Source organism: Grammomys surdaster, unplaced genomic scaffold, assembly GCF_004785775.1.
Source record: "Grammomys surdaster isolate TR1022 unplaced genomic scaffold, NIH_TR_1.0 126163, whole genome shotgun sequence".
Taxonomy (NCBI): Eukaryota; Metazoa; Chordata; class Mammalia; order Rodentia; family Muridae; genus Grammomys; species Grammomys surdaster.
The window spans coordinates 8,260,179-8,277,632 of NW_021620970.1; the positions used below are offsets into that span (position 1 = coordinate 8,260,179).

Consider the following 17,454-nt stretch of genomic DNA (forward strand, 5'->3'; position numbering starts at 1 on the left):
AAAAACAATCAAAGTTAATAAAAAGCTTTCTTTATGGGAGAGATGAAATATTTATCAAGTACTTAAAGTGTTGTGCGCCTGCATCTGTGTATGGCTGGACCCTTAAATGCTTCCTTGAATTTACAGACATTATCCACACTTCCGCTAACCTCTATGTGTGTCAAAGAGGAACATCAAGCATATCAAATACACACTGTATATAGAGGAAGTCTGTGCTGGCTGTGTGTTTGTGCACTGTCTGTTAAGAGAGAACGTTGATGAATTAAAAGCAGATCAGCAAACACGGAAGATAACTGAGGACTCGAAAAGATCTAAGTGTTCCTTAAATAGCTTAAGAAAGTGTACCTCCATAACGGGACGTGGTAAAACCCACATGATTTAATTGACAGCCATAATGCTAACAAAAGAAAACGTAATTTTACATATGAAAAAGTCAACTATTCACAGAAAAAGATAAGAAATAAAAGAGATCCTGCATTACAGGTGTATTCCATTGTAAACGGTGCTTAATCTTAACAACGGGATTGGTATTGTTTTGGTGGGTTTGTCCATGGAGAAGCATTCCTCCAGTCTGTTTCTGTTCTTTATGCAGTGTCAGTTGGTTGAAGTTTAAAAGGCTCTTTAAAATAATGTGTTTGTGTATGTGCACGTGTACTTGCATGAACCCTCATGCACCACAGCATGCAGGTGGTGGTCAAAAGATAACATCTGGCAGTTGGTTCTTTCCTTCTGTCATGTATGTTCCAGGGATTGAACTTGGTCATCAGGCTGTGGCAAGTGCTGTTACCCACTGAACTATCTTGCTGGTCCATAAAACGCAATTTAACATTTGAATGTTTTACTTCAATGTCCAGAAGAGCCTATGCTATCTCCATAAACCAAAAAAGTGGTGATTATTTGGTCTCAGTCTGATCAGTTTGAGGCCTTGGGGTTATGGAATGAATTAGTAGCAAGATGCCTTACAACATGGGGGATCTTGGAAAGGAAGAAAAGAGCAAGTAAGAAGGAAAGAACTTTCTGGAACAAACAAACATTTTTTTTTTCTCAAAGTCTTCTAAAAGCAGTTTTATTCACCTGATGCCATCGAGCAATCTACCAGAGAATTTAGCCACCTTCTGTCTGCTGTCCATCCTTGCTTATCTTGGCCACTCACTGCTGTAACAAAAGACAGGGCACCCTCAAAGGCAGTTGCTGGTAAACTACCTGGATCACACCCATAATAATTGTTTCAGTCAAATACTTCATCTTCTGCCATCAAACTGAAAAGTTCAGGTGATCAAACCCTAATACAGCAAGAAAGCACAGTCAGGCGTGTGCCTCTATGTCATCTGAGCATAGCATGCATTTTACAGATTAGCCAGACAGCTACAGGAGTAGATGCTGCAAAATAACTTTGCACTTCCGTTGTATCTTTAGTGCAGTTTTAGTGAACTGACCAGTGTCCCCAGCTTTGGAATTAGGTCACCTTCTAGTTCCATTGGTTATTTGACAGGTGGTCATATTTTTTGCATGTTTCCCATGATGGCTTGATCTCTTTCTCTGTAAATGGCCTTCTAATGGCATTTACTTTGCAATTACATATATAGGTAATTATTATTTTTACTTTATGTAGTGAGTTCATTGATACGGCACAGGAATCTCATAACATTGTAAGCCCCAAAGTGGAGAAAACAGCAACTTTATTATCACAAATATTTATCAGCATACATACGTATTCCCATGTCTTATATGTGGATGTATAGGCATTTGAAATAAAGTGTTTTTAAGAGAACATGTGCTATCATTATAGACGAAAGTGAGAGGTGCATTTCTTCTGTTGGTGCCTTCAAAGGCCGGTGGATTTGATCTCTAGCTTTCTGTCATGCCAATAGCATCTAGGCCTAAGTAACACATTTTAAATTGTGAGAGGTAAATAGGGGGAAGAAGAGGTAGGGGGAGAAAGAAGGAGAGAAGGAGGGGACAAAGGAGGGAAAGGGAAACACCAAGAAGTGTTTCCCTTTGGGCTTCAGATCACTGAATAATACCCAGCATCCTAGTCTTTCTAGATTACTACATCACTAACCCAGATCAGTATTTACTTGGTACCCCAAAGGAACAGAGAAGTGCTGCTCCAGCACAGCAGGGCTGGCACATGCTTCTTCCCATTTGATTTCTGTTCTTTCCTTGAGAAAATGTAAAACCTTACCCAATACTGTAAACCTGACTCTGTGGCTCCTCTCCGCATCCTGTCCCCGCCTTTCCTCCACGAAGGCAATCAGGCTCCCATGCCCAATATTCGTTCTAGAATGCTCCTTATAGTTAAATTGAATTCCTTAATGTTAGTTTCGTTTCATTTTATTACAAAGATATTCATGCTGTAAGCTACCCTTTAGGACTTCCTTCCTCATCTACGATTATAATGCAAAGATCATTCACAGTGTTAGCTGTGGTAACAATGTGCTTTCTTTGAAAACTCGACTGCTCCATTTTGAATATGTAAATATATCTCATTTAATCCTAACAGCGGATTTATGAATTAGCTATGAGGATCTTGATTTGGGTTGTAGGAATCAGAGAAACAGGGAAGCTAAGTTTTGTGTGTCCAAGGTCATCTTTAATGAGCAGTGTAGCATTATATTGAAATCTAGGGCTGTCTGGCTCTAATGATCTTTGGATGAATTACTATGTAAAATTGATCTTAACTGATATTTCCTAAGTATTCTTCCATATCAGGTGACTCAAAGGGAAGGACAGGACAGAAATACATTTTCTTGTTTCGTTATTGTAGTCTTGTTACCCTCTTCAGTTTTTACCCAAAAGTCGTAGCTTTAGCTATTGTACATAGGATATGAGTATCCCAAGGTTGGTTTGTTGTTGTTCTCCATCAGTGTCCTTTGCAATGTGCCATCTTTTAAGTTTAAACTCTTCAAACCTTTGGAGATCATGGAGCTCCGCTATGTTTCCTTTCTGACTTGAAAGCCAACTTTTTTCTCTTTATGATGTTAGGATAGAACTCAGTTCTTGTGCATGTTTGACAGCTAGCTGCTCTACAACTAAGCTAAGTTCCCAGCCATAAAGTTGTCCATCAGGAGTCCGAGTAAACAAGTTAAGGATCTGGCATAACACTCTTTTTGTTGTTGTTCTCTTTTGAAGTAAAATTTATACATATCTGTTGGAATAAATATATTTCATAGCCAAGATTTTAATATTTATAAGCTATTTGTGAGTTTTTCTCAGTTCTTCTTGTATAATTAATCAGGTGTTCTGTGCCTTACCAGATTCATTGGAAGAACAGAATCAAATGTTTGTTATTTAGTATAAAAATGTAATAGTGTGTATGATATCTCAAAAATCATAATTTTAATAAGCACACACAGAATAAAAGCTTTTGCTTACAAGAAGTCTGAAGAAAATATACATTAAAACAACTCTCAGGTCAGGGAGGGATGAAGATTCTTTATGTAGAGGAGCATGCTCTACTTGTGGAGGGGCATACTCTGCCTTTCTGCTGGGTCCCCACATGTCTTCTACTATCACTGGCTGCACAGAAGACACCTTTACTTCCAGGCCTTATCTCTATGACTCGTCATTATCTGAAACCACAAGGCTTTACTGATCCCCCAAGGTATGATTGAGAAGACAGAAAGGTGCTATATATGAAAGAAAAAGTCCATCCCTTTGTAGACAGATCTGTTTCCAATTCAATTTGATATAAGAAAAGAGATCAGGATTTTAATGTTTGGTTGGAAAGGAAAAAGAAAAAGCAATTCTAGATTGTTTTTCTGTAAGGCAGTGTGGTGGTTTGAATACACTTGACCCATGGAAAGTGGCACTATTAGGAAGTGTGGCCTTGTTGAAGTAGGTGTGGCCTTGGAGGAGGTGTGGCCTTGTTGGAGTAGGTGTGGCCTTGCTAGAGGAAGTGCTTCACTGTGTAGGTGGGCTTTGGAGGGCTCCAGTGCTCAAGCTCTATCCAGTGAGGAAGAGAAACCCTCCTGGCTACCTTCAGAAGACAGTCGTGCCTTGGTTTCCTTCAGATCAAGATGTAGAACTCTCAGCTCCTTTACCAGCACTGTGTCTGCCTGCACGATGCCATGCTTCCTGCCATGATAATAGACTGAACCTCTGAAACTGTAAGGCAGCCCCAATTAAATGTTTTCCTTATTAAGAGTTGCCTTGGCGGATAATACCAACTTAGATAAGGGCAAGTGAATCATAGACAGAGTCATAGTGACCTGTCCCCTGAACCTTCACCCAGCCGATACCATGTTCTGAAAGATATCTGTACTCCCCCTGAACACCCACGCTCTGGTGTCATCCCCTTCCCCACATCCTGCCTTCTTGTGTTTATAACGCCTTTGTGAATAAGTAAAAATTATGATTTGATTTAAAAAAAATAAATTTCAAAAAATTAAAAAAAAAAAGAGTTGCCTTGGTCATGGTTTCTCTTGGTAGCAATGAAACCCTAACTAAGACAGGCAGATATATGAGGGATTAGATACAAGAGAAATTCTCTACAGTGAGGAGTCTAAGCCCAGCAGAGAGGTGTCATGAAGAAATGAAAGGCCAAAGCCCTGGGCTAGAAATATAAAATTGTTGAAGACTGAACACAGTTTTACGAGAAAGCATGGGAGTGCATGTCAAGGACTTAATGAGGCCAACTGGCACAGGGCCCTTACCACCCTGAGAGTATAGCTTCAATGCCATTGGCTAGAAGGCATTGCCTTTTAACCATGACCCTTCAGAGAGAAAGGAATATAATTACTTAATCATATGTTCCTTGTATTCCAAAAACATATTCATTTATTCTAAAGACTCTAAATTAGGAACAAATTGTCTATTACTAGCTAAAGAAACCCATGGCATTGGCCTAGGCCCAGAACCAGGCTGGGAAGGGTAATGAGAGTAGGCCAGCTACAATGCTGTCACCAGAAGGGGACATGAAAGAAATAGACCTCAGCATTTAATGTTGTAGATTTGCATAGCAATTTAAGTCTGACCAAGCACTTCCATGTTTGTCACTAATTACCTTCTTATATGTGCACTTATTTATTTGTATGAATGAAGAACTTGAGTTGTGGGAATTAGACATGGCTTGTTTGAGTGCACACACGGACAGAAATAGGGGAGCAAACGCAATGCTCTGTGGATGCAGATTCCAGCAGTTACCCACTATGTCACTCAATGCTTTTTCAGAGAACTGTGAAAACTTTGTTTTCTTCCGAAAGCGCTTTTTTTGCACAAAAACACTAAGTAATATAATCTGTCAGTTACACAACGGATGCTATGGTGCAAAAGCAGCCACACACAGTACATTAAATAATAGATGTTGGCTGTGGTGGATTAATTTTAACACTCTTTATAAAAGCAAGCAGTAGACTAGATTTCACCCAAAGGCCATATTTATCTGACCATGTGTTAGACTTTAACAACCACCAGTGTGGAAATGACTGCTTCTAAATGCCTGAGAAATACAAGGCAGGACGGAGAGATAGTCACGGATGTAATGATCTGAGTTCAAATCCACATCTTTGTGAAAGGTGAACTATGTAGTGTTACATCAGCAGTCCCAGAGATGAGGGTGGGAATAGAGACTACTGGAGGCTCCAATCCCATGGAAACAGGCAAACTCAGGTTCAGTGAGAGACTCTGTCTCAAGGGAATAAGGCTGACAGCAATAGAACAGCACAGTAATGTAGTCCTCTGGGCTCCGTGTATACGTGTATACACACACACACACACACACACACAGACACAGACACCACAGGGATGTATACATCATATACATATATATAAGAGAGAGAGGGAGGGATAGAGGGAGGGAGGGAGGGAGGGAGGGAGAGAGAGAGAGAGAGAGAGAGAGAGGGGAGGAGAGAGAGAGAGAGAGAGGGAGAGAGAGGGAGACTATGGCCAGAGCATTACATTATAACCACAACTAATACTTGTTGAGTATTTATACTCATGTTACCATTTCTAAGTGTTTTGTCTGCAGTTGCTTACTTAATCCTCAGCACCTTCCTGAGGAGGGTAATAACATTTGTAATCCTCTACTTATAGAAGATAATATTGAGATGGGATCTATAACTCTATATTCCATATTCCTGTCTCTGAATACTCAATGACCAGCTACGGTGTTCTGAATGTGAAAGGCCCAGCAACAGCTGGTGGTACTGTTTTAAGAGGCTGCAGAGTCTTTAGGAGATGGATTTTTAGCTCCAAGAGGCAAGTCAGCAAGGGCAGCTCTGAAGTGGACACTCAGCTTTAAGTTTAGTCCCTGCTTCTCCATCCGTCTACATGATAGCAAGCACACTCACGGTACTATAGCCGTAGCCTCAAGAGGCTCCCACCAGAATGCTTTCACTGCTGAGATGGATGGAAGCTTCAATCATTTTCTGTAATGGACACTTCTTCCTACCCAGTATTTATCCACAGAAATGAGAAAAGTAGTTAATACACATAACCAAAGGAAATCAGTGTCAATGTTTTATGTCATAGGAATGAAAAATTATGGAGTAGAGCTTCTACAAGGATTCAAGGTTAACTATGAACTGTGCAGCAGGAACAAGTGGTCACTTTGAAAATAAATATCACCCCTTCCGGATGTGATAACATATACCTGTAATCTCAGTACTCAAGAGACCAAGTCAGGAAGTTCACAAATTTGAGGTCAATCTGTGCGACAGCAACATTATGAGACCCTGTCTTAAAATTTCCAAACAAAACAACACCAAAAAAAGCAAACAAATGAAGAGATAGAACAATAAAAGAGATAATACTGTTGTCTAGAAATTTCCTCCTTGATAAAGCCCTCTATCTTGGAGTGAAGTTAATTAAGATGCAGGATTTTCCAAGCCAAGCCAAGACATTGCATCAGTTGGGGAAGTTTATTACGCATAAGAAGCAAACAAACCAAAGGCTTCAGGGAGTCCCTAAAATTGACTGGCTTCCTAGGACTTCCCTTCCCAAGCATTTTAAGTACATAGTGAGAACTGCTAAGAGACACTGTTGGGCAAGCCAAGCTCCCTAGAAGAAGTTGAACTAGCTAAAGAGGTTCAGGCCAATTGAGCTCTGTCAAAGAATACTCTCCAACTGCTAATCCTAACAAAACTCACCCAAAATTAGTCAACCACTGTGGAAGAAGTCAGTATGCAGACTCTCTAGAAAAAATCAAAAAACTAAAATAAGGAAGATAATATAATTATACCACTTCTGCTCTAGACTCATAGGATCAAAACCAGTATACGATAGTAATTTGAAAATTGCATGTCTGTGTTGTGACACTTACTCATAAGAGTTAAACCATGGACTCAGTCTAGGAACCATTAATCAGTGAATGGATAAACACACACACACACACACACACACACACACACACACACACCCCACACACACACACACAATATTTTTTTCAGCCACAAGGAAGAGCAAAATAATGTTATTTAAGGGAAATGGATGCAATTGGAGACGCTGTTGAATAAAGTACACAATTATCAAAGACAAACACCACATATTTTCACTCATATGCAAAATATAAATGTTTTTAAAGACATGAGAATAGAAGAGAAATTAAACAGAAGAGAGAATGAGACTGAGAAGAGTAGGAATAACGGAGGCTGGGGGAAGGTGATCACAATCAAAGTACATGTACTCACGTATGAAAATGATGAAATGAAACCAATTTAGTTTTACAATTGATATACACTGACAAAGGAAATAAATATCAATAAATGGACTTTGGGAATAAAAATAATTAAGACATTTGGGGACAATTCTCCATAGCTACTGTAAATATCCTAAATGGCACTGTGAGTAAACTCATTTCCTCTGAGTCCTTAAAGTCAAGGTTAAGAAACAGGAGAGAGTAACTGCAAGTTTCAATATATGGGAAAACTGGCCATGGTTCTTACTGCTGCCTGGGTCATCCTGTGGTCACCTGGGTCATCCTGTGCTCACCTGGGTCATCCTAATGCTTGCTCCTCTAATGATACTAGGAACAACGCAGCGAGAATCTGTGTTCAGTAAGAGCCAAAGCAAGCCAACATTTCAGACCAACTGCCATGGTATAAAGGTTTGCTTCTTTCAAGGGGCTTAGATATATTTTAGAGGCATAATATTAGCCACATGTGCTAGCCAAAAGAATACAATACATGCTCATTAAAAATGTATCAGATTTTTTTATCACATACGAAAAACTCCTGCTACTTAATACCATAAAATATTTTAAGTAATTGGATACAATCTAGAAAGGACTTGTGAAAAGAATTGACTGATTAAAGTTGAAATCCAGTGATAGAATTTAAATAAATCCTGTCCTATTAGTAATCTTTTGAGGCACAGTTCTAGATAGTCGAAGCCAGCCTTTCTTGCTATGCAACCCAGTGATCTTAAACTTCCGACCCTCCTGCCTCGGCCTGCTGACAGTTGGGATTATACATGTGTTCCACCATGCTTACCTCACCCAAAGAAAAGTTTATAAGTAGTAGTGTTAGTGTATTTTTTAAAGTAGATTGATGCAGCAGGAGGTCACCATATTAAGCATGATAAACCAGGTTCAGAAAGAGGAAAACACACATTTCCCTCATTTGTGGATCCTAGATTTTATACCATTTCAAAAATCAGTGCGTGAAGGTATGTGACTGGGTATGTGTGAGGGGAGATGAAAACAGGAGTAAGAATTGAGAAGAAAAGAAGGATATGGGGGATGGATGGGTCCAAAGTAATGAAACGCTTGAATTAAATGTCTTTAAAAATCATTATGTACAACGAATATAAGCCAGTGGTTAAAAACAATTAAGGAACATCAAAGACCCTCTTCTCTAATTCTGCCCTTCATGAGAGAATACTGACTGATATCCCTATGACCTGGGGAGCTTGGCTAACTGGAGAAGGAGACAGCCTAGCTGCGGACTCAGGTTTACCACTGCTCCCAGGTAACCCCAATCCATGGAAGCTAAAGACAAAGTTCAGCTCAAAAATGCAGCAGAACTACATTCTGAAATCACAGCTATGGAGATTCCTATCCTTGATATCTCTCTTATCATTTTAAGGTAGTTTTATTTGTTAGTAAACTCGAAGGAAGAAACCTGGAGAACAGAATTTCCAAGGTCTCTCTGTACTCTGTATCTATACTGTGTGTTCTGTATCTATCTTGATTTCTTTTCCACCACCAGGGCAAAACACCATGTTCAAAGCACCCTATAAAAGGAAGAGTTCATTGGGAGCTTATAGCTCCAGGTATTTAGAGTTCATGACCTCCATGGTGGGGTGCATGGCAGAAGTCAGGCAGGCATGGTCCCGGAGCAGTAGCTGAGAGCTCACATCTTGAGACAACAACCAGAAGGTACAAGGGTAGGCAGAGAGACAGAGAGAGACACTGAGAATGTCGGGGCTTTTGAAATCTCAAAATTCCATTCTCCAGTAACACATCTCCAACAAATCCACACCCCATAATCCTTCCCCATGAGTCTACAGTTCTGTCAACCAGGGACCAAATATCAAATTATATGAATTCACAGGGGCCATTATCATTAACATTACCACAGCACCTGAATAAATGTGGAACTGTAGACTCATTGTAGTGCAAAATCTAAACATGGGATCTATGCTGATTTTTACTTGCTGCTCTGATAAAAATACTACAACATCTGGGTTCTTTCCAGCTTCTGGCTATTATAAATAAGGCTGCTATGAACATAGTGGAGCATATGTCCTTGTTATATGTTGGAGCATCTTCTGGGTATATGCCCAGGAGTGGTATAGCTGGGTCCTCAGGTAATGCTATGTCTAATTTTCTGAGGAACTGGCAGACTGATTTCCAGAGTGTTGAAGTAATTATTTAAAATTATTTAAAAAACGACCACTGGTCAAGCCGACTATCTGGCTCAGCTAACATGTTATGTGGCCAGAGGCCATGTGCATGCCGCATCTAGAACCGGCCCGCCAGAAACACCAGCCCTGCCACCCACGAGACAGACGCCAGCATGGGAGATGGCTCTGCCAATCTTCCACACTGACTCCTCAAGACTGGGCATTGCCCAGACCATCCTGCCATCCATGCGGGCCCAGTAAGAGAATGAGATTCTAATGCTTAAATATTAATCAAAGGCTTTATATGTTCGGTAATGCTCAATAACAATATTCCCATACAAAGAGAGTTGTTTCCCAATACCCAACCTAGATATATCAACTGCCTTTGACTGCGGGAGACATGTGAACATCTGCCTCCATCTTCCCCTCTCTCTCTTCCTCTCCTCTCCCTCCCTCTCCCCCCTCATCCCTCTCCCTCTCCTCCTCTTTCTTTTCCTCCTCTTCCTCTCCTTACTCCTCCCATCTTAGCTCCTCCTACAGCTTGTACCTTGTACCAGCTTGCAATCCCACCAACAATGGAGGAGTGTTCCTCTTTCTCCACATCCTCGCCAGCATCTGCTATCACCTGAGCTTTTGATCTTAGCCATTCTGACTGGTGTGAGGTGGAATCTCAGGGTTGTTTTGATTTGCATTTCCGTGATGACTAAGGATGTTGAACATTTCTTTGGGTGCTTTTCGGCCATTCAAGATTCCTCAGTTGAGAATTCTTTCAACAGAGGAATGGTTACAGAAATGTTATACATTTACACAATGGAGCATTACTCAGCTATTAAAAACAATGAATTCATGAAATTCTTAGGCAAATGGATGGAACTAGAAAGTATCATCCTGAGTGAGGTAACCCAGTCACAAAGGAACACACATGGTATACACTCACTGATAAGTGGATGTTAGCCCCAAAGCTAACCCAAGATTCTCACAATTCCCAAGATTCAACTTACAGACCACATGAAGCTCATGAAGAAGGAAGACCAAGTATGGGTACTCCACTCCTTCTTAGAAGGGGTAAAAAAAATACTCAAGGGAGCAAATATGGAGACAAAGTGTGGGACAGAAACTGAAGGAGAGGCCATCTGGAGACTGTTCCACCTGGGTATCCATCCCATGTGCAGTCACCAAAGGCAGACGCTGATGTGGATGCCAGGAAGTGCATGCTGACAGGAGCCTGATATAGCTGCCTCCTTAGAGGTCTACCAGAGCCTGACATATACAGAGGCAGATGCTCACAGCTAACCATTGAGCTGATCATGGGGTTCCCAATGGAGTAGTTAGAGAGAAGACTGAAGGAGCTTACGCGTTCATAGGTTCTGTCTATTATCATCAAAGTAGGAGCATGGCAGCATGCAGGCAGGGATGGTGCAGGAGGAGCTGAGAGTTCTACATCTTCATCTGAAGGCTGCTAGGAGAAGACTGGCTTCCAGGCAGCTAGGATGAGGGTTTTAAAACTCATGCCCACAGTGACACACTTCTTCCAATAAGGTCACACCTACTTCAACAAGGCCACACCTCCTAATAGTGCCACTCCCTGGGCCGAGCATATACAAACCATCACATATTACATGCCTTTCTTTTAGTCAATTATTTATGTGAGAGTTCAAGGATTTTTCTGAAATAAAGAGATTCATGAGTTAAATGACACAGTATGTCTATGTTTAAAGCAGGCCAGTGGTTAAGAGTACTGGCTGCTCTTTCTGTAGACATGGGTTTGGTTACCAACACCCACATGGCAGCTCACAATCTGTAATTCCAGTCACAAGGGGCCAGACACCCTCTTCTGGCCTCCTCAGGTACCAGGCACTCATGTGGTACATAGATATATACATATTCAGGCAAAATACCCATATACATTAAATAAAAGATAAATAAATAAATGCATGGTAAGAGCTCAATGTTGTAACTATCTGCATTATAAGTACTGGGAAACTATCTTTAATATCTTTTTGCCTTTTAATTTTTATCTTTTCATCTTTTTTTATTTTTTGAGATTATAACACAATTGTACCATTTCTGCCTTTTTCTCCATTCAAACTCTCTCATACTGTCTTCCTTGATGCCTTTCAAATTCATGGCCTCTTTTTTTCATTAATTGCTGTTCATGACATGCATGTGTACAAATATACTTTCCTAAATACATAAATACATCCTGTTCAGTATGTCTATTACCTGTGTGTATGCTTTCAGTAACCAGTTGGTGTGCTTTTCTCTGGGTGAGACTATTTCTTCAGCTGTCAGCATCTCTTAGTTGCCCATAGTTCTTTGTGTAGTGTTGTAGTGTTGAAACTTTGTAGTCTTTCTCCCAACCATTTGACATGTCTATTGCTGTTGTCATGGCTCAGTTACTACTTAGGCAGTCATGTTCTTGAGAATTTTGGGGTGTATTTTTTGACATTTCTAGGAGACACAGTCTCACAGAAAATCCCCCTATCCTTTGGATATTACGATCTTTCTACTCTTGTTTTTTTTTTTTTTTCAGTGTTTTCTGAGCCTTAGGAGAGGGGGCTGTTTTGTAGATGTATCCAGTGGGCCTTGACTCCGCAACTGTGTGTTTTGATTGGTCATGGTTTTCTATAATGGTATCCATTTGCTGTAAAAAGAAGTTTTCTTGATGAAGGATTGAGGACTACACTTCTCTGATGGGTATGAGGGCAAATATCTAGAAAAGAGTTGGGGATTATGCTGTGAACATGTATATTTTAGGACATGCATGTGTGAAGCTTTGAAGACATGATAAATAAAGCAAGTCCTTTAGAGTTTCAGTTACTTTGGTTGAATTTAATTTTAAACATTCATATTGAATTGTTTGGTATCTTCCATTACTTTACTCTTATGTCATTCCTTCATAATTGACCAGTTTATACTATTAAGTACCACACATATATTCTCTTAGTTGTTAACATTATGATCATGGACTTTTGGTTGTCTAATCTCCAGTCCATAATTTCTCTTCACCTGATAGTCTTTGCTTATATTTTTGATTTCTAGTTTTAAAGGAGTCTCTATAATTTTCACATTCTACATACCTGTAATACCTATATTTTTCCACTTGTAAATTTATTTAATTATAGATGATGTTATGTAAGTCTTCTAAACATTACTTTTAACTTGGCACAGACTTCCATTTGATGCAGTTATTTCTGCGTAGAGGGTTCTGTTGTATCCTCCATTGAGATGATCCATGAAGAGGGAGAGGCATCTTTTGTGTCAAAGATGCAGGGCTATTGCCTCTGTCATCATGGTGGCAACCTTACTCCTTGGATCTATAATCGTTCCAAACTCTATCTTTGAAATTTACATTCTGATTCTGAACTGAAGTTAAGGAGGAAGTAGTCTTCCTAGTCACAAATTCTAGCCTGGATGGCTGTACTGATAGCATGAATATATTTTATTGATTTTATAAATTATCACGAACTTGTTCGAGTCATTTTTAAAAACACAAAGAGTCCCACCAATAAACTGCTAGTGCAGTAACAAGAACATTAAATGAACCTATAAAAAAATCAAAGATGGAAAACTCTGGATTAAGATTAATGACTGAGCTGATAGATAAGCCCAGCCTGCTATTCCTGTATTTCTTAAGTGATTTCAAGTCCCTTGGCCCACCCACAGTGTGAGAGAGGGAGAGAGAGAGAGAGAGAGAGAGAGAGAGAGAGAGAGAGAGAGAGAGAGGTATGCTTGCATGCACGCACACACACACACAAACACATACATAAACACATATGGTTTAGGATATCCATGTCTGTCCTTGTTACCCCTTTTGTTATTTTAAGTGAGTTTATTATACATTGCAGTATTGACAAATCTGGGTGCATACTTTCCAATAAGCAAACTAAGTCTGTTCATCACACTCTCTGGCTTAGGGTTTCTGATCACTCCTTACATCACTCCATTCCTCCATATCCTCATTCAATAAATAATCATCAAATACCTACCATGTAGCAAGGACTAGGATGTGTGGTAGCAAAACGTGAAGCTTATGGTGTTGTCACGTTTGAACATGTTGGAGTGTAGAGTGTTGTGTGCAGATACTTCGGTGAATTGGAAGGCGTGTTAAACTCTTTGCTTTGCTTGTAGGATTGTGAATGAACTAACTACTCGGAGAAACTGGTATTGAAGCAAAAACATTGAGCTTTGTTTCCAGACATGCCTCAGTTTCCACTGTTGTTGACATATCTAAGATTTGATTGTTAGCTACAATTTTTATCCTAGTAACACAATTAGATCTTTTTTCATATGTTCAAGAATTCTTTTTTAGCACTGTTTTGCATTTTATAATAGTTTTTAAAATTGACTGGCTCAGCATGTCAAAACACTCACTGGCAAGCCTGATGATCTGAGCTGTGTCTTTGGGATGCACATGGTGGGAGGAGAAAACTGATTATTATGTGTTGTCCTTTTACCTACATACAATCACCATGGCATGTTTACACACACACACACACACACACACACACACACACGCACGCACCACACTGTAAAGAAACATTTAAATTATTTTTCTTTTAATTTTTAAAAATGTTGTTGTATGAGTGTTTTGCCTGCATGTGTTTATATGTACCACTTGCATGCTTAGTGCCTGTGGAGGCCAGAAGAGGGCACTGGATCCCATCGAACTAGAACCAAGCATGATTGTGAGTTGCCATGTGGGTGCTAGAAATTGAACCCAGATTCTCTGGAAAAAAAAAAAAAGTTCTCTTAGCAGCTGAGTCAACTTTCTAGCCCCTATAGTCTGTTTTTACTTTCACTAACTTATCTAGAACTTCTGGTAGAATTCTCAAGCTTCTTTTCTATTTCTGAAATACCTCACTTTCAGTGATATATATATATATATATATATATATATATATATATATATATATATATATATATATACTTTGATCAAATCTCTTTCCCTCTTCAAGCCCTCCTTTCTAACTCCTTCCTCTTTCTAACTATTTTTTCTCCAAGCTTCATTGGGTATACATATCATATCTACGTATCATTTGTATATGTATGTATGTATGTAAGTATGCATGTTTGTGTCTGTCTGTCTGTCTGCCTCTCAATTCCTACTGAGTCTATTTAGTGCTATCTGAGTGTCCACGGATGTGGGGCCATCTATTGGATCATGAGTATCTTCTCAGGGTCTGCATCTCTGAAGCCATAGCTCTTCAGGAAAGGGTGGGACTTTATGAGCTTATCGTCCTGTTCATGCTGGGACTTTGACTAGCTTGATCTTGAGCAAATATTGTGCATGAAGTCCCAGCCACAGCAAATTCATGTGTGCAGCTCCGCTATTGTGGACCCTATGTCCTGCTCTGTCACTCTTCATTTTAGTCCCTTGAGACTGGGTCTTTCCCTGAACCTGAAGCTAAGCTAGTGGCCAGCAAGCCCCAACAATCCTGTCTCTGCCCGACCCCACACTGATACAAGACTTTTAGTAAACATACATTGTTACCTCTTTGACTAATTTGTTGTCTTTGACAAATTTCAGGAGTACGTTGCTTAATTTCTATGTGTTTGTAAGGTTTTTTTTCCTATTTCTATTTTCTTACATCATACCCTAGAAGTTAATACAGGAGCAGTTGTCCAATTTCAGATTCCTTAAATTGGCTGAGAGTTGTTTCCGGTTTAGTGAATACTCTAAGGGAACAATGTTTCTGTGAACTTGAGTACATGCCGTTGCACGTCACTGTAGCCCTTCACGTAATTCAAGTCCACTCTGCTCTTACTGATTTTCTGTCTGGATCTTTCCACTTTTGAAAATGGGGGCATTGAAGTCCATGATGATTGGGGCATTAATATTTCTTGTTTCATTTCTGTTTCGTTTTGCTTATATATTTAGCTATTTATAATTGTTGCATCTCTTTGGGGAGTTAACTGTTGCTATAATGTGACACTGGGTCACTTGTCACAGTTTTTGAAGTGTAGACATTCTCAGTCCTCTTCCATCAATGTTTCTGAGGCTAGTCTCTTCCAACCCTTTGCTTCTTCTCTTTTGTGTGTTTAAAGCTACACTGAGTCTTCTGTAGGCAGCACATTGTTGGGTCTTGTTTCCCTTAATCTGTTCGGCCACCTTGCCTTTCGGTTAGATAATTTACATTTAAACTAATTATTGGTATAGGTAACTGCTCACCGCTCCTCTTTCCTAGTTGTTTGCTTGTTTTGTTTTTAATTGTTTTGCAGTTCCTTTGACTCGTTCTTTCTTGTCTTCCTCTGTGACGTGCCTTTTGTAATGGTCTGCATGGATTCCCTTCTCTTTATCTTTTATGCCTGCTTTTATGGTTTCTCTTTGTTATTGGCATAAAGCTCAAACAAAAACATTTCAGCTACAGCGGTCTACTTTTAAAAGATAACTTTTTTCCACTAAAAAAAATTACACACTTTAAATTCTCCCACATTTTGCGTTGTTGATGTAGTCAGAAATAAGTTCATGGTTGCAAAAAGAAAGAGACTACCACTCCAATTACAGTGTCTCAACAAGACAAACTTATCTCTGATCAAAAGGGTGCCCTACACATGGGGGTTAGGGGGAGAGTGAGCTCACAGGGACAGGGATTTGGCAGATAGTGACTGTATCTTTTCCTCATTGGCTGAGGTCCAACCTCACAGCTTTTTGTGATTGGCTAGTCTCAAAAGAATCAGTTCAAAGGAAATGAAGGAAAGTGGGGAGGAACTGGCCACATCAGTCATCAGAGAATGCAGCAGGGGAAAAAGGGCTTTATAGGGTCAGGGCAGTAAATCATTTTCATAAAAGTTTTACAAAGTGAGTGAGAAATAAAAAGATTTAATTTCCTTGTCTTAAGCAAAAGTTTAGTGTTTGACAGAAAAGATTAATATTTAATGTTTCTTAAAATGTCATAATTTATATCTTTTACATAATTATCAATTACCAACATAATCATTGTAGCAATAGTAATCTTTAACCTTTGTCTTATACTTTTATATTAGAATTAGAAATGAGTCATCAAAGTAGTTTAGATATTCCTTATTTGAGTATATTCTGAACCTTACAGCAGATCGTATGCTGTCATATGTTTAGCATTGTTACCGTCTTCTAATTTTTACTTGAACATCCAAGGAAGGTAACTATACTGGTGTTAAACTCCTAGGCTTTTGTTTCTGGAGTCTGAGTCCCTAAGGTCAGGCTAAACCTGGACATGAGTGCTCTGAGGTAAGTTCTGCTGCTCAGGGCCTTGTGACTATGTGGAAGTTAGTGTGTGCTAACCCAGAGTCCATTGGGTCCACCTAATCCTAGAGCTGTTCTGTAACGTGGGTTCACAGAGGTCACACTGGAGCTAGAATGCTAGGTTAGACCACGGTAGAGTAAGACTCACAGTCTGCTAGAGTGAGCCTGGGTCCTGAGTTTATTGAGACCTCTAAAGCTTTGAGTGTCAGCATAAGACCTATGTCTACAAGTACTTGTCTAAACTCTGGGTCAGCATATGTGACCATGGTGCTAACATGGAGCTTATGCTAAAAGAGTTAGTCTAGGGCTAGGTAGGCATGATATCTATGTCTTTAAGTACCTCTCTGAGACTAGAGCAATAGCCTCTGGTGCTGATTCATGGCCTGGGCCTCTAGAAAAAAAAAAAACAATGCCAGAGGCTGTGGTGCCTAGAATCCCTGATAAAG

At 39.7% G+C, this 17,454-nt stretch overlaps 1 protein-coding gene across 1 annotated transcript in view; it reads left to right on the top strand.

Annotated features, from left to right (window-relative positions):
- The window catches only part of Akap6 (A-kinase anchoring protein 6), a 414,932-nt gene that overhangs the window by 341,350 nt on the left and 56,128 nt on the right, over nucleotides 1-17,454 (top strand). The gene's annotated exons all lie outside the window — the stretch shown is intronic.